At 46.7% G+C, this 26,031-nt stretch overlaps 1 protein-coding gene across 8 annotated transcripts in view; it reads right to left on the bottom strand.

Moving 5' to 3' along the window:
* The window catches only part of CASZ1 (castor zinc finger 1), a 237,057-nt gene that overhangs the window by 171,628 nt on the left and 39,398 nt on the right, over positions 1–26,031 (bottom strand). For 3 of the 8 annotated variants that reach the window (XM_080380891.1, XM_080380901.1, XM_080380892.1), the window contains exon 1: positions 1,384–24,346. The exons of 1 other annotated variant lie outside the window; for it this stretch is intronic. The gene's annotated coding sequence lies outside the window, so the exon portion shown is untranslated. Of the gene's footprint in view, positions 1–1,383; positions 24,347–26,031 lie in introns of those variants that run through there. 4 more of the 8 variants (XM_080380903.1, XM_080380889.1, XM_080380902.1 and 1 more) reach the window with 3 other exon arrangements.

The raw sequence follows: 26,031 nt of genomic DNA, 5'->3' as shown, positions 1-26,031 counted from the left end.
CAGGGGACACAGACACCAGAGCAGCTCATGCAGCGATAAAGGCCAGGGTTCCCTACATTAATAGTTCAAACCCAAGCTTTCCAAATAATGCATGCCAGACCCTGGAGGAGTTTCAGCACTAGGAAGGTGTGGGAAGGTACAGTTCACCCATATCCCATCCTGAAGCATACTGTATTTACTGGCAGGTTTACTGAAAGCACTCAGGTCTGTAGGCTCTGAACACGTGGCAAGCACTAAGCCCTGCTGAGCCTTAGAGGATCACGGCTGTTGCTCTTTAAGGTAGGGCACTCAGAACATGAGTAAATTCCCCCGTGCCACATGCAGCCAGGGATGGACAAGGATAGCTGAAGCCCCAGACCAACACCTTAGCCCTGTGACTTTTCTCTCTTCCCTCTTGCTAAGCCAATACACTCCCTACACCCTGATCCTTCTAATTCAAGTCTCAGCTGTACCTGTGACTCACAACCTCTTTGGATACACTGCTTTGCCCAGCTATCATTTATGGCACAGCAGCAAAAGAGAGAAGAACATGGTGATACAAAATCCTCACAGGCATTTCAGGTTGCTGATCTTCATTCAGGCATCATCATCATTTAATGGTGCCGATACAGTATGGAGATACCCCTGACAAAACCTCTAGCCCCTGCAGAGCAGACATAACATCACACAAACCCCAGACACAGCAAGGCTCCTTGGCCCCTTCTATCTGCAGCAGTATGGCAGTGCCACCAGGTACCTCCCAAATCCCCAAACAATTGAGAAGAAATACATTATCCCACTGTTCTTATCCTACACTTGCTTTCTTCTAGGCCAAGTTATGCCATACCTTTCTTTGTAGAGAAGCTGTGATGGGAGCCAAGCAGTGAAGAAAGTAAAATGGCTTTTAGAAACACAGAGTCCCACCCCCTCACAACCTTTCTGAGTTTCCCACCTTGACCACAGACATCCTCAAACTCCTCCTCTTTTGTGAAATAAGTTGATCAGAAACTGTCCCACACAATACTTACCCAGGGGACTCCCATGCTAGCCTGTTCTGATATACTACTTAGCTAATTGTTAATATTGCACACCAGCTCATTAGGAAGAAGGAGGCTAACAGAGGGAGCTGTTTAAACCAGCCCTCTGCTGTGTCAGCTGGGTGCCTATGTCTGTGCAGAAACGGGCAGCAATGTCGTAAACCCAATCTTACTCGTAAGCCAGCCCAAGACAAACCAACAGCCCACCATGCATTTAGCACCCAAACCAATGGCTTTCAGCAGCTCTTCTAAAATTTATAGGCTAGAAACTTCCCAGGAACTGGAATGGAGGCTCTGAAGAGCCAAAATCACTCGCTCCAGTCCTACTTCAGAGCAGACGGTTTCACCACAGAACAAAAGCCAGTACCTTGCATTGAGAAGTCACAGACGTCAAGGTCCATTCCAGTGTACAAAGCCAGGAGAGAAGTCAGATTCTTTGTTTTGGAGGTGGTTGCAGATGAAGACTGTGTGAATCTGATGGCCTCCCTTCACTTGGTGAAGTGTCTTTGCCCTGAGGAGAGTTCCAAAAGGAAATGAATATTCCCTACTTAGCAGTACAAAAGCTCAGGTGAATCACAGGCACAAGCAATGACGCCGGCCTCAAATGCCACAGCCACCCACAGACCTCAGTCCTTGGTCACACACAGCAGTCCAGCTCCAGCAAAGCAAGGCATTTCACACCCTGACAGATACGTTGCATCCCAATCTTCTCTGCCATGTGTGGTGCTAGCAACTCAAAGGTCAGGGTACAAACCACCTGGGTGACCATCCGGTGGGCCACGCACTCCAACTTTCCCCAGAAAAAAATCCAGGTCAATCAGTTACAGAAGCAGCCTACAGTACTAAGCCACTTATTGCAAAGAGCTTCCCCCCATAGCCAGCCGAGCATTTCTGCACATGTGAGGTGATGATGCTATCCCTCCTTTGTGGAGGAATCGTTCACTTGTGTTTGTCTTACAACCACCAGTAGAACACAGACTCTACCGTCAGTCTAGTGCACCCCCACATCAAATGCAGTTCCTCAGCCCCAAAGACGTTACAAATATAACCAGATGAAACAAAGGAAGAATTATTATTTCCAGTTTAGTGAGGCACACAGTAATTAAGTGACTTGGCAAATCTGAGGCAGAACTGGGAAGCAAAACTAAATCAAATTTTGGTCCAAGAGCTGGACAACAAAGTCTCACTTCCCTTCCTGCGCTCCTTGGATGCATATTGCTACCTTTGCAACAGGTTTCATTCACCCTTCTCCCTGTTCTCCCTAGACAGTTAAGACAATTTCCTTCCATTTCCTGCATTGGAGGAAATGAATAAACACGCAGAGTGAAAGAACAAGAACTTTTACCTTACAAAATTAAAAAATGTCCTAGCTCCAACATTTGACAGAAGCTCAGCAGCTTCAGACTTCTGTGAGGTGGGATTTGTAGACTGAAGGGTTTTGTTGGCGGTGGTTTTTTTAAATTTCCATCAGACAAAAATAAAAGAAGCAAAACAAAAGAGGGTTGTTGAGATCAATTTGTGATAGGTGCCGGGCCAAAGAAAATGGAGCCAAAGAAGCCAGAACCCTGCAACCAACAACCTTTGTGTCAATTTAAGCAAATATTGTGGCGTTTCCATGGCAATCCCTGTTTTGAATATCCACTACACTCACTTTTTAAAGGGCTTTTCCTGTTTGCATTTAAACTTCAAAACCTGTAAATATTTTCAGCCTTAACACATCCCAACCTCCCCCAGCCTCTGAAATGAGATACTATCAAAGCTCTGACATGAAGTCTTCAGTCTGCAGTATCCCAAAAGCTGTGAAAATTCACAGCAAAAGCAGGCTGGCAACCCACCATGGCTGGGGATAGCAGAAGCCCGGCTGGACTTTTGTCCTGCTTTCAGCACAGCGCCAGGCTCTTTACAGCAGTAGGTACAGGAGCCTCTTCCTTTATTTTTCAAAACTGATGAGTGAAACGAGTCCTTGCAAACACACAGCACCGATAGCATCAGCCCAAGGCAAGGCGCATGCAGCAGGTGTTTTGTAAGCCTCCCTCCATCCCACTCTGCCAGCTCAGGCCACCTCTGACCTGCTGCACCAGCCACAGTTTCTGCTCAGAGCCTCTTCCTGTGACCTGCTCCTGGCTGCTGCTCGCACAGCCCCAGCACTGCCCCCCAGCCTGACCTGTGCTTCGCTCCCTGCCCCTCTAACCTGAACTGAACTGAAGCTGTCAATCGCAATGATTTATGTTATGCTGTGTCATGTGCAAGTGGGAACGAAGAGTCAACTTTGTCCTCACTTGCAACCTGGGCTAGGGTGTATGTTCTCCAGCTTCCTCAGCGGCAGCTTGCAGGTACCTGCAGTATCACTCTGCCCCTGCTCCACCAATGCAGAGCCCAAGGGGAATGTCCTGGTGCAAGGAGCCCAGGTCAGGTGCTGGTATCAGCTGTCAGATCTGAGCACCAGGAGCCTGGCATTAACCTTCTCCCCAAAGCTGCCCCCGCATCTAATGCTGCTTTTTTGCATGCATGGAAGTGAATGAGAACACCTTCTGCTGAATTCAGACACATGCTGAGGGCTTTCACCTCCAAGCCCCCAATTTCTAAAGCTTCAACCTGCGCTGTTGGGAGTGCAGCCCCTCCTGGCAGCCATGGGAGTGCACTGGTTAATTCTGAGTTTCCTGGCTGTGATGGATTTGTGCCAGGCCTCAAATGTTAGCTTAGTGTAATTTTTGGGAAGTCAATTTCCTTTGTTTTTTTTTTCCTTGGTTGTTTGGTTTGGTTTTTTTTGTTCAAGCTTTTTTTCCTCTTTTCTTTTAAATGGAAAAGTAGGAGCATTTGAATGAGCGTCAGGACAGGGCCATCCATCCATGGGCTGCAGTTTCCCAAGAGCCTTTTACAGGCACCATGGTACGTGCACAGAACAACCATGGAAACAAACACCAAGTGACTTCAAAAGCCGTTATGCTGAATGCCCACAGAGGCAGCCTTGAGGGAGCGGTCCCATCTCTCACACAAACAGCGTCACTCCTTGGTCCTGACCACTTCTCCCACAATGCTGGGTGCTTCTGATAGCACCAGCAGATGATGCACGATACCTGCTGTCCTGGCCAGCTTCCAGCTCAGTAATTACATCCTACAGGAGTTTCAGCTGGATATTTTATCCCTGCTTCACTTCCGGCCCTGAGCTGCTGCACTGGGAGTTGCCACAACTCTGTCCAGATCCACCCCGGATGTGAGTGCGTGCCAGGGGCTGGAGGGAATTCCGTGCATCTCTGCAGGTCCCAAGAGCCTCGTGCTACAGCAAACAACCTCCTCTAGAAACCCACAACAACGTACCTTCTCACATACATCCCATAATACCCCCACCTAAGAATGAGGTGCAGAGCTGGGAAAATAAAATTGGCCTGCCCTACCAGGAACTAAAAATTTCTGGAGGCATGTGCTTAATACTGCCCAACGGAGCAGCCATGTGGGACAGGGACACGGGCTACTCTCCTTCCCTGAAGTGGAAACTCTCCTCGCACCATCTCATGGGCTCAGAGAAATTCAAACTTGCGGTAGTAGCGGTGTAAGGCTAAAGCCACAACCACTGGTCTGCCTCAGCCAGCGGCATCACATGCCACAAGGGATACTAGTGGTGTTGAATGTACAGGAAAAGATGGGTCGGGCTAAAAGCACCCACGAGAGTAAGCCTAGCAGGGTTCATGGCAGACCAAATCAAAAGGTGAGGGTCCTTACTGTGTCTGCAACCCCTCTCACTATACTGCCACTAAAAAGCCATGAGCAGGAAGCACTGGCAGGGCAACACTGGATGTTCTCACCAAACCCTGCCAACATGCATTTCAAAGGGCAGGCAAAGATGTGGGTCCCCCATCCTCCCGAGGGAACTGTGCTTTGGCATCTGCCAGAGCCACAATAATTCAGAGCCCTTCAAAGTTGTCCAAGGCATAAGTAAATGACCTGCTGACCCACTCTCCACTGAGGACAACTCAGGAGTCCTCATGCTTCTAAGTGGACTCTATCAAACCTCTGTTCCATGCCCTCTTTGTCTTCTTCTTTCGGAAGATTCTGGACCAGATCCTCACCTGGTGTAAAATCAGCATAGTTTCAGTGGTTCAGTGAAGTCATGCCAATTTAAACGAGTTGAGGATCCGGCCCTCCAAGTTACCGGAGTTGCCAGTTCTTCCTTTGGATAATCCTGAGGGTGATTTCACAGCAAGCAGCAGCACAGGCCCAGCCAGACTGGCAGGATCAGCTGTGCTTTTCTACCCCCCACGAGTAGGGCGGTCTGTGGCAGAGTCCCTACTGTGAGACCCTGCTGGAGCAACACTGGGCGTATTGTCATGTTTCTTACACTGAGTTTCCTTCTTTCTGTTCTTTAATGAGAGATAGACACAGCACAGAGCAAATTACTCTAGGCTTTGAATCCAGGTTTTCTAATTGCTTTTAGCAGGGGAGCTCTTGCCTTTCAGGGCACTGTGTCATATAGCACACCGAGAAACCAGGCTTGCCATCTATTTGGATGGGGTGCAGGAGCAGAACTGGTCACTTGTCCAGCAGCAAAGTCCAACCAGGTTAGGTCTTCACTTGCTACTGTGAAAACAGCATGTCTTTATGAGCAAACCAGATCTGGTCTGCCCCTCCCTCCACTCCCACCAGCCTCTACTCCAAGGAAGGTAAAGATCCCATCACCACTTGGCAGCTGCTGAGTGAGCAGCTACAAATCCATTCCTCGTCTCCAGTTCCACTATCATCCTGCCATCTATCTGCACCACGTCGTCTCGCTGTGAGGGAAGCAGGCAACACAGGCGCAGAGAATGTGGCACAGCTTCAGCAGGCACTGGGTGCACGAGAACTTTCTGTGCTCTGCCCTCACAAGTCCTTTGCTATCCCCCCAGAGCAATTTTCTAGGCAACAGTGCGGTTGCATTCCCTTCCCTATCTCCTAATAAATATCATGCTAAGCAAGATTAGTATCTTCTTCCCAGACCAAGCAGCATGACCCACTTTCTGAATCAGGGCAGATGCAATTGGGCCCTGGAGTCCTGGACCCCTCCCAAAGCAGAGAGATTTTGTAACAATTACAGCAAGAAGCAGAAGGAATAGAAAAGTAATAAGTGATCAAAGAGTGCAGTGGTGGAGCTCAAGCTGTGGGGTAATTACTACTCCTTGCCATCCTACGCTCTGGCATTTTCCTAGGACACTGAAGCAAGAGCCGCGTGCACATTCACACAACATCTCTCCTCCACTGCCCTACATTCCTCAAAAGTAACAGGTCCAATTTCAAATTGTGGCTAATGCCTCAGATGAGACAGCTGCTGCCCTCCCTGCACACCCACCCTGATTCTTCCCCTTCTCTTTCCCTCTCCCCACAGCAAAGCAGAAAGATGGGACTCAAACCCTAGCAGCGCACGTCCCCCCCTCCAGCAGACATACACATACATACATGCCCCAATGACAGTCTTAAAGCTTTTAACAAGGCAGCTGTGCCCCTTGGTTCCCAGCACAGATATATGGCTCGTGTGCCAACTTCCAGCTACCGTACAGATGCCTTACTGCCTCTGCCCCTCACCCCTGTAAGCCTCTCCCAACACAGAGCTTCAAGACCTGCTATTCGTAGTCAGGGAGGTTCGAGCTGTGGTCCTTTATAGGCACAGTAAAACAAAAAACCCTGCAAAAGACTTGTGCTTTGGGCCAAACTCTGCCTGGCTTGCTAGCCGTACAACAGAGAGAGGAGGTGGCTGGACCCTGATCCCAGCAGCACTACTCTCAGTTTTGCGATGTGCTATTTTTCCAAGGAACAGCTCTGTACTTCCCCAGATGTAGCTGGGATCAGACTATGACCCAATGGGCATGGAAAACAATTAAAAGGAGGTGGGGTGAATGTCTGTAGCGCTTTCACTGCTTGAACCCGCAAATAAAACTTCCCTCCCAGAGGAGTGCAAGCCTTGTGGCCAAAAGCATATAGAAATTCCCATACCAAAGAGGACAACGTGCCGTGATGTGCCTGTGCCCAAACTGGTTCCTGTACTGTGCTCAGCTCTGGGACACACAAACCCACCAGTTGCTGTGCCCAGCGGGTGCTGGGCAGCCCACCAAGGGGTCACTCATTCATCTCAGACACCTCCCTTGAGAAGCACAACAGGCAAACCGCCTGTGAGTCTAATAGCAGCACCCTGACAGTTCCAAATGAGATGACACCCCTGTGCCAGGGATGCACAGACAGTAAAAGCCAGCACTTGCTTCAGAACAAGTCTGACAGATGAGCGGCGGGCAGGGAAAGGAGCAGAGCTGCCATCGCTCACCCAGGAGCTCAGAGCTGGCACTGACTTTCAAACTCAAGACTTCTCCCCTGCTCACTGCCTGCCCACTGGAACAAACCACCATCAAGACAATAGCACAGAAATACACACTAATGGGTGCTTTGACCAGCACAAACAGTTGCCTTCATTGTCCGATATGGTGAGATGAGGCAAAAGAAACTTTTAAAGGATTTCCATGGCGATTTTTCCTCCTAGTTAAATAAAAGAATTTGAAAAAGAAAAATAAAACCCTTTCACCCAAACTTCAGAGATAAAAAAAGGGGGAAAAAAATCTTCATCTTAATTCAAAATCCTATTTGATGTGTCGTGGCATGAAAATGTTTTTCACTGCATTTTTTCAGTGTGATCTCATGCACCCTGCAAAAGGGGTACGCCCAAAACACCAGGTATTTTATGGGACACAAACAGAGCGCAAACATACACAATTAAAAAAAAAATGGGATTGGTAAATATTTAAATTAATCAGAGCTGGCATCTGTGCAGCCTCCCCTCCCAGAGAGAGGGATGTTTGCAGCTTTGAAAAAATAGAAGTGAATAACATGACCTTTTCCTTCATGTTTGTTAGCTCACTGCAGTTTGGTGGGTTGGAGCAGCTCAGGCACCTCCCAAAACGAAGTCCAGCAAGTGCAGCCCAGGCTTCTCTCCTCTCCTCTCCTCCCTGCCTGACACTGGGGGCTTGGGGCTAGCTCCAGAACTGGTGGGGATGGAGCTGGCTGGGGGAGTTGCTCCAACCTGTTTGCTGTCTCACTCCATAATGCACAGGTTTTGTTGTGTGGTTGTTGTTTTTTTTTTTTCTTTTCAGTTTAATTGTTGGAGGAGTTTATGAAGCTGTTTGCCAAAAAACAATCGACTCCAGGGAGCCAGCTTACACAAAAAGGGTGTGTCGCTCGAGTGAGGCCGTGGAGCCATGGAAACCACCACCTTTTGCATTTGCCCAGGTGAAGCCAAAGCTTTGTGGAGGGCTTGTGAAATCAGCAGAGATCTGCAAGGAAGTGAAACACATACATTCAAGTGTGCATTAAACACTGAGAAAGGTGGCCCCATCCACCAGCACCTACATCTCCCATAAGCAAAGGTGAATGTTCACACTTCAGTAATACTGGGGTTTTTATTTGAAATGTCACACAAACACCCCAGCGAATGCACGAGGTGTTTTGCACGCAGCCGAACAGCTGGAGCACTTGTGCTCCTCCAGGTTAGCAGTGTGGGCAGTGGCACAGGCAGACAGTTCTGCCCCTGCAGCTCAGGCTCACACAGATGCGCAGCCTGGAAAAACTCCCTGCCACACAGCCCCATGACCAGACAAATGGGAATCCGCACACGTGTGAATTAAAAGGCACCACCGCAACACTTAACTCTGGCTTAAAAGCAGAGATCACGCCTTGGATGTTTGTTCTGACTGGCAGAAGGAAAGCTGGCAGTGGTGGCAGGCACGGGGATCAGTGTGGGGAGAAGGAGTGCCTCCCCAGGTCAGTCTGCAGCAGTGGGGTGGGGGGACCGTGCCATGGCAGGACCCCATGTCCAGATGCAGGTATTTGGCGTGTGTGTTTGTGTGTTTGTCTTACAAGCTGGCATGTGAAGGCAGGTGGCTGGAGAGGGACCCTGGGTGCATTCTTCTCAATCTTGGAAAAGAAAACAGAGAATTCCTCAGAAGCACTGGCTGCTGGCCTGACTGCCAGAAAACAACCCCAGAACAGAGCACAGAGAAGAGATTTTAAAGCCACCCAGATTCTGCGAGTGTCTGCTCCAGGACTCTCCTGCTACCACCAGGAAAGCAGCTCTTTTGAAAGAGGTAACATCCATTATTCCCCATTGTCAGCTGCTGAAAGCGTGCTGACATTTCAGGTTACAGGATTTCACCCACTGGTGGAATACAGTCAGAGAAGCGAGCAGAAGATAAAGCCTTACCAGGCCATCTCCTGCAGATGAGCACAGAGCATTATGTGGTATAGAGTACAAACCTGGAAAAGCTGAACAGGCACAGAGTCCCTAAGAACAAAGTTTCAGGATCATCCTCAAAACCAGAGCTAGCTAGAGCCAGCAGGAAGCCAGATCTCTCTTCCTCTGGTTTGACTTCAGTCTGCCACATTAACAGTGGGATGATTCGATCCTGGCACATCTCTTACCTGGAGTCAAAGGTCCCTGACCACAAACCACATCAAGAATCGGCTCCTGTACTCAATGAATCCTGGAGAGAGGAGCACAGACCCCTCAAGGAAGGAGAGATGAGGGCAGCGATGTTTCTCTTGGCACAGGGAAGGAGGGAAACCTTTGAAAGCCCATCACTACTTTTATGATTCTTTTATGATTCACTGTTGGCTTCCACACATACATTTATACCAGATCTGAATTTGTCTCCAAATGCAGTGACCTGGCCTTCTCCCATTCACAGCCCCTTGTTTTCCCCTTTTGCTAGAAAATCCCAAGGTAGGTGCCAGCCAGACACCCGCCGACTGCTGTTTAACTGGAAGGTCCTCAGGGCCACCTCCCAGCAAAGGCAGAGCATGTGGCATCAGGCAGGACTCGGGAACGGCACCCAGGTGTTCCAGCCACCGCCTCCATGTCTGGGCTGTCCCCAGGCATAGCTGACAGACACTGCAGAGCCTGCTGCACCCCAAGGGCAACCGACAGAGACAAGGGGAGCTCCCTGGACAGGCTCTCCCTGGAGAGGGACCATAGGAAGGGCCCAGCAGGCCCACAACGCAAGTGCCGGTAAAGCTTGGTGAGTCAGCCTTTCTGGCATCGACCTCCCAAACTCATTCAAATATTTCCCTTTTTTTTTTTTAATTTAATGTTGCCTATAATTCATCTGTCCCAAAAGATAATCAATAGAGGCCGTAATGAAAATTTGAGCCATATTTTATGATCCACTGCAGGAGAAAGGGCCACATCAGCAGGACTAGCCTTGGCTTCCAACATCATTTCTGTGTGCGTTCGCCTGTTTGCTGGCCAGATTCCCCCACCCACCCGCCCAACAGGCACTCCAGGAGAAACTCCTGCCCTCCCCTCCTACTTCAAACAGCAGCTGCTCAAGCCACAGTTGAAGATGTACATATGAGGAACAGGGAAGCTCCTACAGAGTGCAAAGGCCCCTGACCCAGCAGCCTTGGGGAACCTCCTGAGCATCCCTCAACTCCTCAGCTCTGAAACGAGTCCTATGGCCCTCAACCAGACCCTGGAGAGAATACAATGATCATGTTGCAGGATCTGAAGAGTTATTTCTACTCTTCACAGTAAGTCCCCAATCCCTGGCACTGCCTCTCAGTCAAGCTGGGCTTCACGCTCCTCCCAAACATCAGCCAAGAGTGAGGGCAGTCATTCATGGGGGAAATAATGGAGGGATTCCCCCAGGAACAGCGCGAGTCTAGAGCCTGCCATGCTGCACTGCAGCCTTTCAGGGCTCCGACCATTGACAGTAAAGACCAAAGTAGCACTTTGGGGCTCCCAGGTTCATGAGCAGCAACACAGTTACGTACAGGAGGTCACGGTGGGCTCAGTATTCTCCATTTCCAAACACTGAATATTAGCAGCCATATGAGCAAACTCCATAGCTCCACTCAGACTCCAGCGAAACACTCATCTCTTCTCCCTCCCGTGCATCAGGGACTGTCAAAGTGGGTCTCAGTATTAGCCCTATGGGTACATTTGAGCTTTTGAATGGTTTGAAAACAGGAATATGGAACCCCAATTTTATTCAGCACCACTGGAAAAACAGGGGGGGGGGGGAAGGTGCCAGGAGCCTAAAGCACATTCTCACTTGCAGCTTATCCATGTCCAGTCACTAGGACCATGCTCTTCCACATCTAGACCAAGGGGAATGTCAGGCAATCCTACCTACCTCTCTTTATTCCTTTTAGGCATAAACATTACAACTGCTCCCCAATCCATCCATTTTACTACAGTACATATTAATTTAGGAGCTGTGCTGACCTTACCTCCCCAGGTGGGCAGTGCCAAGGAGGAGCAAGCACATCTCAGTGCCAGCCTCCACATGCTGCTGTGTGTTTTTCACTCCACATTATAAATCCCACAACACTTTCAAGCATCTTCATCTATTCTCCCAGCACATACCTAGCAGGTTTGTTGTTTTCGCACACACACAGAGATGCAGCCAGGGCTGAAATGAAGGCAAAAGCCTCAGTCCTGTTCCCGGAACCCTTTTCCACCTTGGCTTCCCAGCAGCGGGTCCCCTGTCCTCCCTCTGAAGGCTGGAGCATATTTCATTGCCTGAAGCTGCCACGTCCGCAGGGAGCCGGAGGTAACAAAACCGTCTTTGATTTGGCCAAGGGAAAAATATCAGAAGTGAAAGGCCAGAGTGAGGAATTTATAACAGCAGCTAAGGCAGCAAAAATACAAGCACCTGACCAGAACCTGCCCTCCTGCTCAGCATGTCATGTTGTTCAGCTTCCCATGTGTCTTGGAGGAGCAGGATGTTGCAGAGAGCACAGCCAGAAACCACCAATTTTCTACACACACGAGCGTACTGACACCCTCACGAGACCCCTGCTAAACAGCACTCAGCCCTGAGGCATAAGCTGGAAAGCCAAGAAGCCTCTGTTCACCAAGAGGTGCAGGTGGTGATCACATATTATCTTACTGTTGCCTTTCCTTTACAAAACTGATTTAGCAGCATTGTGCAGATATACTGGTGATACTCTACCTCCCAAGGCAGAAAATGCTCTCCTGTCCTGGACTGGCAGCCTAAATCCCTGTAACCAGTTGTCAGCAAAAGCAATAGCCAAGTATTTCCACCTTTCCTTTCTCTTGGAAACTTAGAAATCTACCATCCTTTTCTAAAAAATACAACACAATGTTCAAATTAATTGTTGCTTCCAATACATAAAGAAGTTGATGGATTTGCAAGATATGTGACAGAAGGACTGTGAATCCAGAGGACGTGGGTGAGCAGTTTTGTGCTTTAAACTTACACAGGAAAAGGGACCGAAATCCCAAGCAGAACTGGGAAAGCACTGCAGTCTCTGAAGCCCTGTGTCAGCACCACATACAGGCATCCTTCTTTTTTAATCCAGCTGCCAACAAAGTAGGTCTTGTACTTATACAGATACCTGCCTATGAGAAACTTACAGAAAAGCATGCAGGGATGTAACATGGCTGTTGGCAGCCACTGCTAACTTGCCCCAGATTTGAACTGGTGACCCTTACTAATATCATCCAGTCCCTTGATATCCTCAGGGAGCAATCAGCACGTTTTATTAACCCAGCCAATTTTAGAAGTGCATACGCAGTATTCTAGTTACTTGTTACAATTATGCATTATAGGTCCATTTCATACATATGCTTTTGCTGAAGTGATGTGCAGTACTTTAAGACCGTTATTATGCCATCAGACCAGCTGCATGAGGATCACAGGGCTGAACAAGACCTGGTTTTCTCAGAGCACAGAGCATACCCAATGTCTACAGGCATCACTTGCAGCAGAAATATTCTAACCTAATGTAAAGCCTTAGAGATCCCCACAACCAAATCCATTTTTTAAAATGACACGTTTCCACCTATTGGTCCCTGGAGTGAACTAATTGCTTTTACTAGTTTAAAAAGCCAGAGTTATTTCACTGAAAAAAAAGAGCAAATGCGTGGGAACTCAGAGACATCCTCAGAGTTCTGACATAAAATCACCATGCATGCAGGTATATTTGCTGCTCAGTCAAACTTCCAGCTTACCTGCATGACATGTCACAGGGGAATTCTTCACACTGAAGGTGAGAAAACAAGGAGTTAAAGTAACCTGACCAAACTCAAATTAGTCAGAGCTAGAAGATAAGATTTCTGTCTGTGCTCTAACCACTAGGTTACCCCCTTCTTTGCTAAATAAACTTCTCAGGGAGACTGCTATTTCCACTTAAAGACTGGTATTTTGGTTTGTAATTTTTATTAATTGCTTTTCTTTTAAAAAATGACACCCTACAACAAGGAAGCTGCTCAGCAGGGCATCAGTCCAGGACCATGCTTAGGTTACTATCCGGTTCAGAGAAAGACTCACTAGAACGATGGCCAGCAAGAACAGAAACATTTTCTGCATCCTGAAATAGCAAGACGGTCTGAGTCTACCACCCCTGCAAACACATCCCCACAAGTTCAGATGCCCTGTGAACAAAACTGCACAAAGTCCAGTTCTAGACCTACCTGATCTGGTGTATGGGCTGGATAGTAATTTACAGTCCAGAACAAACTATTTACAGACAATACAAATGTACAAATTATGCATAGTAATAAAATCTGAAAAAATCCCACATGAAAATAAAATCAGAGGGACAAACTTTTCAGAGACGATAACTAGAGAAAAAAAGTGTATGCCTCTTCAGAAACCTGCACTTACCTGTAGCAGGAAGCAACCATACATTCTGGGTGCATAAGCACATCCTGGGACATGCTCATCACATAGTTCTTGTGAAAACTAGTCCTCACCGCTGAGCAGAAACCCAACGGGAAGCAAGAAATCCCTACTTTTTTTTAGGTAAAAGCAGTTCAGACCCACCATTTGCTGCGAAATTTTTAGGTGAGATTCCTTTACCCAGCTCTGAGTGAATTGCTTTTTACTCGATGAAGCTCAGCTCTCTTTCAAAGGAACCACAGCTGAAGGTGACCATGGCTAATTTTTTCATAATTTTATGAACATGTTAACGTTAATTCACAAATGTTCTGCAGAGCGTATTTCCTTATATTTCATTTTTCCTACTTGATTAACAGTATTTCAAAGATATGGATTTTTAAAAATGTGTATAAGAAGCTACCTCATGCAAACATGTACTGGTTTAACGCAGGGCTACCTCTCTTATTTTTATTTGGATTTTGTAGAAATTTGTTACTAATTAATTTTAACTGAGCCAAAATAATTGTTTCCATGCAGGCTCAGTTTAACTACCATATCTCAAGTTAAACAAGTATAAATGTTTTATAGATAAAAGGCTTTAGATTATATAATACAAACACATCTTCTACCTTTTTTCAGCACTTACACTCCAGATGTCCTTTGGGAACTGATGTGTTTGACAGTGGGGAAAAAAAGTCAGTTTCACGTGTGCACTCGTGGGTCTCTTTGCTGTCATGTTTACAACGCAGATGAAGTTTGGAAAACTTGCTTAAAATAAGTGCCTTCTTTCCCAGTTCATTGTTTAATGGACGTTTTCCTTCCCAGATTTTTATTTATCAAGTTCTTTTTTTGTTTTCCAAAACCTAGGCTTTATGGAGGAAACATTTTGTCCTCCAATCATCATCTCCAGGCAAAGGAAAGCTGCTTAAGATGTTACCTGCTTATTGCACACACAAACCTCTACATGGAGATTCTTAATCTTCACCCACCCAAGATTAAGACAACGCAAATTATGAAATCGATACCAATACAGACAGCAACATCTATTACAGGTTCAATGTTTTTGTTACATTTTTTCTGAACTACTAAAGCAGTATGATTTTAACATGATTGTTGTTGTTTATGCAATACAAATTCTCTGTTGTTTGATGCTGTGAGTACTTATGCAAATGTCCTATTTTCCTTATAGAAACCCTTCCTTTGACACCTCATGTGAGTAAAGAAAACATTTGAGTGTTTGCAAGATGAGGATCCATTTATATTTAAGGCTCCATTACTGATCAGTAGGCAAAGTGTGTCCTTAAGGTGGATATAAATTACAGTTATACTAATTTTAAGGCCTTTAGTCTCTGTCCTAGTGATGTACCAGAAGAGCTTTCAAATAAAGGAGATTCTTCTCTCACAGCAGTTTCAGTTCTTTTCTTTCATTAATCAAAACCTATCCTCTCTATATATATATACCTTTTCTCTATATATGCATGTCTGAATACCTCTCTGAGGTTAAACACTCCTGCACCTAAGATTCAAACATAACAAATCAAAAATCATTTTGCAAGCAACTACAACAGGCATTTCCAGAAGTTACATCACATAACAAGTCATGCAATTAAACTTTAATGAAAAAATAAAAACAAAAACACCAAGCAGCCCTGGTGCTTGCTTTGTCTTTCAATCTATCATAAAAAAAGCAGGACATTGAAATGGAAGAACCTCTGACTAAAGCTGTGCCGTAAACAATTTTTTCCTAATGAATTCCACCTCTTTACTCCACTGAATCAGCAGAGCCGGATGGAATTTCTCTCCCTTCTTCCTTCTCTCTGTATAAAAGGATGTACTGCTGATAAAACTAGTAACCCATGAAGATCACTTCCCCGAGGTGAGATGCCTCCTGGCAGCATTTCTGCTCTCAGGGGGTTATAGCCTAACACCCTTCCTCCTCCCCGAGACGCTGTGCCTTGCTCTCTGAGCTGGCCCCTTAAAACCAGCGGGACCTTCGGTGCTGTAACAGGAGAGCTGGTGCAGGCAGGAATAACAGAATATGTTTTATGGCAACTAGAAATGTTCATGCACATGCATATTTCTCTTATAAAAAGCAGAGACCTGTTTCTTCCAAATTTCTAAGCACCTGCAGCTTTGGAAGGCTTCAGCTGGAGTTGCAAGTCTTAAACACCTCTCCAAAACAGGTGCCTGAACTTTGACATTCTGCTCCTCTTTTTCAACCTCATCCTCTGCTTATATTTTTCCACACCTGCAAATGATATTCCTTTAAAATCAAACCTTTTATTTTGCATCTCCAGAGACCATATTGTGCCTTGATGAAAGGTAACTCTGCCTTACACAAGGACAAGAGAACAGGAAGGCATTGTCATTTCCAAAATATTGTTAGGAAAGGCAAAAAAGAAGCAGAAAGAAGTCACAGTTGGACCATGAAAACCACTAAGGCCCTGGACTAGAAAAGACACACACACGTGTGCACAAACACTTGAGCAGTTCCACTGGCTCCAGTTCATTCATAGCTGCAGAAAGAGGACTTAGCACAGTGAGAAGTAAATTCAGGCTCATGCCAAAGTAAGACAACTCCAGCCTTCCTGTCTCCTACGGTTTTTCTCCTAATGTTTGGATTTTTGTATTTTCTACAGTGTGTAACAAAACCAAATCTGAAATCAAGATAAATTTTAGAATGTTTGATGTAATTTATTTGTCATCATTTATTTTTCCCACTGTGGGTCTTTTGGACAGTGACAACCAGTTTGTTTAAGGCTTTGGTTTTCTTGAACTAGCACCATAAACCATTGTATCTGGACTGTAGATATTGCAGAGGGAGCCTGAAATAAATTTATAATTAAAGTCTGTAAAATGCACAAGAAAATAAATAAATTGGAAAAGTATTTTAGTTATATTTTAGTCTTTAAGATTTTTTTTCCCTGTTTGTGTAATAAAGAAAAGTTTGGTCTAATCAGTAACATTATTCTTTCCCCTACCTGCCAAAAGGGATTTCGATTTTTAACTAAGGCTGTTTCCTTAATATATTCAAATGCTTTTTGGTGAAACCTACATTTGGCTAGTTTGTTTTTTGGGTTTTTTTACAGTTCAATGTATTTTATTACAAAATCAAAGATTTTGTCTGTAAGAAAATATTATGTTACAGTTACAAAGCACCTTTCCTTCCCAAGTGTTTCATGATAAGGTAAGGTCCCTGCCATGGAAATGCTGCCAGCCACCTCTGAACAGCAGGAGAAGCAGCACAGGCTGGTCAGCGGGAGGTGGGAACGCAGCTTTGGTCAAAGGCAAAGGGACAGATCCCCACTGCTGAGTGAAATTTCCTCCTGTGCACGGAACCAGCTTAGCCTTATGGACAGCAGTTCAGGGACACTCATAAATTATAAAATAATAAAAAGAAGTGAAGCCCTACAATCTCTAGTGACTGTCTGCAGACAACTGCCAGTGCCATGTAACTACTTTCAGGCTGGGTCAAAATCTAGGGGCCTGTCCTATAGGAAAGAAACGTAAGTAAGCCTGTTTAGTCATTAGAATAAACACCAATTTACAAGAGAAGGCAGTCAGACCTTTCATTCTCAAAAGCGTCCCAAGGAAGGGCTGCAAGAAAACTACAGGGTAGCTCCTAGTTTTTAAGACAAATGAGAAAGACAGCCCAAGCGAGAACCAAAATGAGTCACCAGAGGATGAGGCATCCCAGCCTGCTGCTCTGACCACATCTCCATGCCATCCCTTAGCACAAGACAATGCCAGGCACAAGGCTAAGCACAGCAAAATCATACAGATGCTGGCTTTTCAAATGTTTCTGATTCAGCAGCTGGAACCTGGCATGGATTTGCCAGTATCCAGTGCATGGAAAGACTACTGTCCTTTTCCCATGCTTCTTCCCAGAGCATGCACGAACCTCTGGCCTCCCCTACACCACTGAATGTCTTGGAGTTTCTCTTCTATGCTAACCAGATTGCTAACCCCAGATCCAAACCTGCCACAAGTGAAAAAGGGGCAACAAATTTCATCAGGATGTAGCAGATTGCTGTAACAGCAAAGCACCAAGCAGTAAGTACTCTTCTGTAGCTTAAATTAAGACCTAGCTCCAGCACGCCATCTCACCCATTTAGCTTGAACAGAGAAGAGATCCCATCAAACAGGAGCTGGGTTGGGCTATGAAATCTGGGATTAGACATCTGGAAAACCATCTGAGAAAGCAGGCTTGGGAAGGCAGTGGGGGATTGAATACCTTATCCTCCCTGTCTGGTAAACACTTCCAGCCACCTCAGTGCGCTCACTACACATCCTCCCAACCTCAGGTGTGCGACAGGCATGTAGAGACACAACCTGCCGATGACAGGAGGGGAGACAGGAGGAGGGACCGGGAGAGCGGGACAAATGAAACAAGGCAGACAAAGACCAGGAGGCAGGTGACAGGTACAGCAGTGCCAGACAACAGAAGTGGTAAACCGGAATCAACAAAGTATCTCGGAAGTAATGCAAAGAAGTCACATTCCACCTTGAACCAGACAGCAAAACTGGGAGCCCCAAACTCTGGGTGCAGGTGTGTGCTAAGTCTTCAGCTGGGGAGGACTGGCTGGTAATTGTACCAAGGAAAACAGTCTCTTTCAGAGACCAAACCCAGCTGCAGAACAGCTCTACTAGCTCGAGAAGAGTTTAAAATGGTTAGAAAGCATCTCCTGTTTGCAGTCAGAGCTTTCCAGTTTCCTTGAGGATGAACAGTGATGAGTCCAAAACACTAGCCTGATAACGAAACAGAAAAAGAGAGAAAGCTTGTGGGCCTGGGGGTTCCCACGGCTGCCTTAGCTGAGCCTGGAGCCAGGAAGAGTTGCACAGGGAGATCAAACCTGCCCTGCAAAGTCCCAAATCCAAGTCATGCAAATTCCAGCCTTCCTCCAAGCACTGATACCAACACAGGGACTCTGACTTCATCAGATGGATGAAGGAAATGGAAAAGAGGCGGGGGGGGGGGGGGGGGGGGGGCTTACTGCCTACATGCACCCCACCTCAGGCAATAGAGGGGGTGTGAATAATGGAGCAGGTTCAGCAGCCAACAGCATTCAGGGTCGAGTTAGTAATCCTCTTTTTCCATTTCCGTTTGCTATTTGATGTAATTATAGTTTTTGATTGAAATCCACCCGGAGTGTAACCCCTCTGCTTAATGCACTGCTTAAATCCTTGGGTACACAACCACTCTGCTCCCCAGACTCGCCTGGAATAGGAAACCATTTCAATGCCAAAAATAAGTCTTTGCTTTCTTTGGTAACGCCCTCAGTCTTGGCTCAGCCTCTACATGCACCAAAGGAGAAGGGCAGGGAGTTTAAGAAGGCTGCCTGATACCACCCATGGTCTAGTGGCTTTGTTGAACCTGCAAGAGGGTTTGAAAATTTTGAAGGCTTTCTTTAATACCCAGACACTAGGAGAGGTTACACAGCAGTGAGACCACAGGACCTGGAGCCTGGCCTCAACTTTCCCAGTGGATTTGCTACTATCCGTACCATAAATAGTAACAAGCCGAAGCTCCATCCTGCCTTCGCGTGGGGTAAACAGTGGTTTCTGTCCTGAAAGGCCTCTTGAGGATAAAATGAATAGACAATATTCATAACCCAAAGGAGAGCTGGGAGATCTACCTCTCTGTAAAATCAGATCACCGGAGCTGGTTTCTCCTCTGCAGCTCACTCTGTACCACTTGGCCAAGAATGCAGGACAATAGCTAGACCAGTAGGCCAGACACCAAATGAGTACATTAAAAATTACATCCCACAGAAAGAGCAGCCCACAGCAGTGTGACTGGGCTGGCAGCAAAATTGTTAATACTTGCGGACAGAAACTGCCTAGGATCAAACAATGTTTCAGGTGCCCATTAGTCCACTGGATATCAGAAGGAAAAGGGTTCCCTGAGGACTTCACACTCAAATCAATACCTCGGTCATTGTACAAAAACCTGATGTGGATTGGGGAGGTATGTAATACATAGACTTGCTCTAAAAAAAGCAACCCATCCTATAAGGTGGAGCAAGATCATCTAATCATCTAATTCTTCTATAGAGGAGACAGCATGGCTCCCTTCATGCCAGTTTTGCTTGAAGACCAAGGTGTTTACAAGGTAAGCATGATTCAAAAACAGTAACTCAAAAGGCTTCCCCAGCAGCAGAATGGGACTTCTGGAATTTGAAAAAAGTGATGCTATGACTCCTGTTCCACACCTCCATTTGCACAAGGAGAACGAAGCCCTCTCCAAGTTACCCTGTGAGATTTCCAGACCTGCTGTAGAAACTAAGCTTTGGATGCTTCTACACCCTGCAACACCTGCCACCAAGAGGCATGCCGCCAACTCAGCACAGGACCTTTGGAACCAAACATGGCTTTCTGGACCCGATTCTGTGTAGCTTGGCCTTTACAGCATCATTTATGTCAAGGCCAAGCAGTGGCAAAACAGTGTGATGAGTACAGCACTGTTATAAACAACTTTACGAAGGTGAAAGGGACCAGATAATCTGCCCATCCCTTTCCATTTCATGCCAAAGAGGAGTCCTGAGTGAAGGAGCTGAACCAGCCTCTTGGGCTGGAGGCACCTCTGCTGGCAGCACCATGACTCAGTGGTGAATCAGAGGCAGGCCATGCCTGGCTACCGGATGGGCCAGGCTACGGCAGGATGATGAAGACAGCAAAGCAAGGGAAAGAGAAGCATAGGCAACACGAAAAGTGGGGGTCCCCTGGGCCAGAAAGCAAGACCTGCTCAAGGCTTTCACACTTCTAGGAACTCTCTGTCACTGACAACATCTGTTAATCAGCTGAGCCCCAACTACTGGCACCTCCTTTACCAGCAGGAGCTGTATAGCCAGCATGGGGCACAGTGCACTGTGCCTACTGGCACATCTGCTGGCCTGTTCTGCCCCTTCTTGATGCTCACAACAGCTGAAGAGGGTCATCAGCAGAAACCTGCTTGTCAAACAGCTCTCCCCACACCGCTCCAGCTCTTCCTCTCAGTGGGCCCAGGCAGTCAGTTTTTTCTCTCTCCTCATCAGATATCTCTGTCTCTCTGAAATACTCAGATGATTTGGTTTTGTTCTCTTCTCCCCCACATCAAATCCTCCCCCTGCTTGTGGAAGCAGTGGATTTCACCCATGCACAGGAGGCTAATTTACACCCTTCAGGGTTTAAAATAGCAGTGGCGTAAATGAAAAGTCCAATTTCTTCAAATTTGCATTGTAAAACCATCCTTCAACTTCCTTGAAATAAATTTTACTATTTTATTAGTGCAAACAAAATGGTAATAAAACACTAATACAGCGCCTTGTATCCAGGGGAAGAGCTAAAATTAACATAGACCGAGCAGTGTTTGCTATTACATTCAATTACTTTTTTACTTGAGATTTACATTCTCATCCCCTTAATCTCCATAGTGGTGGCTTTGAAACCGTTCGCCACAGTCATTCCTGCATTTGGAATGGACGGCAGGAAAGCCACTCGCTTGCCACCACCGCTCCTGTGCCAGCACCCCAGTGCCAGCCTCTTCCCTCGAGATCCCTGGGCAAGTTTCCCCAGAGCATCTCCAGAGAGCCTCAGCAGCAAGTGCATTCACCTTTCTCTGTTAGTTTCACTCAGGCCTTAATTCCTAAACTCCAGACAAATAGACTAGCAGCAAAAATACAGCCCATGTTCCATAGCTGCCTTCCATCTGGCTCTGAAAATCGTTCCTTAATTTTCAGCTACAAGCTGTGTTGCAGGCAAGTTTTATTATCTCCATTGTACAGATACAAATACTAAGGCAAAGACTGAGGACCGAAGACTGAATGCAGCGGCTCCCAGTGTAAATCTGGAATAGTGTATTTTGTAGTGGAAGTATTCCACCTTTTGCCTGGGATTCACTGAACTCTGCTCTGCTCTGGACCTATTTAACTGGGATCCTGTCCTGCAACCGAGGGGTCCCAGATCCACAGGCTTAGCAGTACATTCAGGAAAAAAGCAGCTCCAGGACTGTCTAGTGAAACTCAGAGAACCTGAAAAGAAAGGATGCTAAGGATACAAATCCCAGTAAATGCAATACAGGGGAACCCGATTCCCCAGTATCAGGGAAAAGGTGTAATTGGCAGCATCTTTGGATGCTTTATTTTAATATACGAGGCATGTCAGTGATTTTGGCCATTATTGGAAGAACAGCAAGCCTTCAATAAGATAGTGCAGTGAAGTGCTGCACTGGTCCAGCTCCATGCAGTGACTTTGATTCTCAGCTCTTTTTTCTTCCTTTTCACATACTGAATGTTGGACACCTTCCCTCTTACAAACCAAGTAAAACCATTTAACCTTTCTTTGGAGAGCACGGCCAGTGCCTGCCTTACAGGTGATACCCACAACTTTGTTCATTGATTTTGATACAACACTTTGTGATACCCAAATGAAATAATGGAGATTATTTAAGCACTGTGTAACATATTTCTAACCTAGCCAAGAAAAGACTCAACAGCCTTTCATCCCATTTCATCCCAATCTGCTCACTACCCAGCCATTCCGACATTACAGGACCACTACGACACTGAACAGAGTCAACGGCTAAGGAGAAGTAAAGGGCAATTTGGGAACGCACCAGCCAGCACCCAAAGGAAGAGCATCTCCTGAGAGTAGCAGATCACTTCAGCTTTGCCCAATCCCAGCCCAATTGTACTGAACATACAACACATGGACTGCATGTGAGTGCCTGATTGAGAGAGCCATCACCACACATTTGGATGGGAAAACACTTTTAACTGCTCTAACCAACTTCCAGGCAGCCCTGGCGTGCTGCGCGGCCTTGATCATACCTAGAGTAAGCACCAGTGAACTGGCTGTAATGACCCTGCTGAAATCCAACCCCACCAGAATGCATTTTGTCCCATGTAGCACACTCCAATTTCTAGTGCCCCTTGGGCAGCTATCCCACAACTCAACTTTAAAAGAAGAACATTGCAGGTGATTCAGTCAACAGATTTTGTGCCAACAAGAACCTCCTGGTCAGAGTTTTCCTGTGACAGGGAGACCTATGTCCTAGCACCTGGTGGCACTCAGGACTCCCTAGGGCAGTGTCCCTGACAGTTGCCTTCAAGGTCCTCTTTTCTCATCAACAAAACCCTCTGGTTTTTGCACTTTAATCCATGACTTGCATGCCTATGCCCTAAACCACGCATCTGTCTCTCCTCCAGAATAGAATGGTCCTTCACCCTCCCCCTCTAGCCATCTTGATCTTCATAGCTTGACGGGAAGGATCATGCAAAGCATTAGTCTATAGGATACCCCTAGAATAAATGATAAATCCTGCCAATCCAAATAACGAATGTGTCACAGAAAGCCTTTCATCTATCCACCTTCTAGAAGGGAGCATACAAAGGCCTTAGCGTAAACAAAATTATCACAAGACACCTGAGCAAAACAAAAAACCCCAAACAATAAAGAATAGGAAGAAGAAACCTGCCCAAGAGCACAGGGCTGAGGTTGGTTTCAGCTGGTCTTCTGCCCCTTTTTTCTGTTCTCTTTCCCCCGCTCCCCTGAACAAAGGAAAATTGTTGTCAGGCTCAAACATTTCCTGGGCCTTGTCCGAGTTCCACCTTGTTTTCTTTTTCTCTTCTCCCCACCCTGTACAAATAAAGCAAAAACCAACTGGCACCACCTGTGCTGAAAGGACAACTAAATGCAGAATTTTGTCTTTTCTTTCTTTTCTCCCTCCTCCTTTTTCCCTTTTTCTTGGCCAGAATTTTTGGGCAAAGGACAAAAGGTATTGTTGGGTAAGCATAATTCCAGTGGCTGAGTCACTCCAAGACACTAAAGCGCTGGCTGCTGACGGGATAAAGTAAGCCAAGCTGCTGCTTCACAAAATGCAATGAAAATGCCAGCAGCACCACTGTGAGCTTTGCCAGCCCTAAAGCACAAGCGGCAATGGAAGATTCTCACAGAAAGAAAAAGTGCAAGGAAATCACATATAGTCCTGGTACAAAGATCTTGACCTAAGAAATCTCAGGAGGAAAGACTGTTAAGACAGAAGAGGCTGGATGGGCTCCTCCCAGTGAAGGTCGTAGTAAAGACAGTTATGATCCCTACTTACGATAAGGGAAGGCTAAGATGCCTTCTTTGGTTCTGCACCCAGGCCTACTTTCTTCGATTTCATAACACAAGTCAGACCCACAGCTGCTCAGCCCTATAAGCAGCCTCCTTCCCCCAGCTCTAAGCATTTTGAGGCAGGGAGCTCACACTGCTCTCGCAGTGCTGAGCACGACCAGATGGGCAGGGGGCTTCCAGGCACTACCACAGTGCAGATAATCATCAACCCATTTCTGGCTGCAAATTAAATGGTGCCCCGAGCGGGCACTTGCTCAGAGCACTTTCAAAAGCACACTGTAGACCCTGCAAGTCAATGGTGCATTTGGGGGAGCTGGAGCACTGGCTGTTTGTTTATTTTATGATGCACTTTGGTCTCTCTCAGTTGCACTGTTATCCTACACCTGTTTGCTCCCCTTTCTCCGGGCTGATAACAGACAGTATGTTGTGAGGAGCAAGGGCCTGGCCCGTCTCTTTTTGTTTTTAATGAGACACATGTATTTGGTTCCAGACTTCCAATACTCAGGGTCAGGGAACAGGCAGAAAACTTCCCTCAATAGGCATAATTGGTTCAGCCAAATGATACGCAGCACGGTCCTCAAATGCATCTAAAGAGGACAAATGTCTACCTAGGGCAAATCTTGCTTCCCTCAGTACCGCACATGTCCTTTTGGAACCCGCACTCACACAGGGTGTTATGCTGCTGCTAAGTTTCTCTAATGCAGACGTAGGCCTGGCCTCTTTCAACAGTTCTGGCATCTTTTCATGGCAGACCCCATGACACACGGAGGCGGCTGAGAACAAGGAATCATGCTTTTCCAGGAATGGGGAATCCAGATTTTCTGGTTTATAAATTTTCCCATCTGGATTTGTTTTGCTGTTCATATGGTAGATCACCAAGAGATAAGGAAAGAAAAGTAAAGAAATATCAGAGCAGTGGCAGCCCCAACGGGCTCAGGTGAATTTCTTGCATGTCACAATCTCCTGTTTGGGCAAAAATTTGAATGTGTTTTCCAGTAGCAACACAGATAAACTGGCATCTCCCCCAGGGGCTGTTTCAGTTCTGCTGCTGCCTAAGGGTTCTGTGACGTAGGAACTGAGGAGCTTGGACATGCCCGCTCTCAAGACTGTCTCCATAAGGACGTGGTAACTTCTCTGCCGCTTGCATGGCAAAAATTAAAATCAGCTGAGACTTCTTAGAGTGAAGCCCATTAGAAGAGCCTATAGACGAACACGTTATTACTTGAAACAGCTGCAATGAAAGACTGTGTTGGGAAAATCCTGCACAAGCTCCCAAATGGCATAGGAAGGAATGAGTAGGTCATCTCCACGTAACAGAACCAGTAGCTTCACCTTTCCTCTGCAGCACAGGGCCTGTCGGAGCCTGTTCTCTGGGAAAGAATCCCCCAAGATCACAGCTGGAGGGTCTGAGAACAGATCTCCCAAGCCCTACTGAGCTGTCCCCCTGCTCAGGTAAGACCAGGCCCTGCAGAACCTATCAGGGCCACTCTTCCCACCTCTGCAGCCTAGCCTCAAGGCTCTGAACTGGCTTCCAATGCTGCTGGCTGTCCAGGTACAGAAAGGCACCTGCGGACTACAGCAAATATGGGCCTGGACCCTAAAGATTACTGTAGGTCAGAGCTTCCTGAGGACTGGAACCAAGGGGTCCGTGGCTGTGATACTGTGTATGTCTGTCCTCCCCTGCCACCCCTAAGCCCAGCTGCTAAATTTACACAGCAAGGACAACTTGGTAAAGACAGTGCAGCGGCTGTCAGCTGGGAGCCTCTGCACACTAAGCTCCTGGTTAAATGTTTTCATCAAAACCAGAGCGAGAAAGTGCAGAGCAAACACCACCAATTAGAGGCTGGGATGAAGCGTTCCTGCCAGCAGATCTGGTGAGAGGGGCATGAGTCACCTTAACCCTTTGGCAGCCAGAGCCAGCACAATTCCACGGGGCAGAAGAGGAAGACAGGAGAGGAAACCTCTCACAAACCTTTCATTTGCATCCACTCATTTTCTTTTATTTGTAGGAAGTTGAATTCAGGAGTGAACGCTCACCATGTTTGGAGCCATATTATCCCCATAACCTCTGCCCTCACCATTCTCATACCTGGAGGAGCCTGAACCAGGCAACCTGCCCGCTCCAGTGAAGATGGTCATGAGCTGATTCCAAGAGCTGGATAGCAGCCCAGGGCAGAGGCTGCCAGGTGCATGTTGAGGAGGTCTGGGGTTAGCCATCTCTCAAGCCATCTCTACCTTCCAAGTCCATTCCAGCAAACAGAAAGTACCACATCAGTTTGGCTGAA

The sequence above is a fragment of the Falco punctatus genome (assembly GCF_963210335.1).
Source record: "Falco punctatus genome assembly, chromosome: 3".
Taxonomy (NCBI): domain Eukaryota; kingdom Metazoa; phylum Chordata; class Aves; order Falconiformes; family Falconidae; genus Falco; species Falco punctatus.
This window is presented reverse-complemented; position numbering and strand designations above follow the sequence as displayed.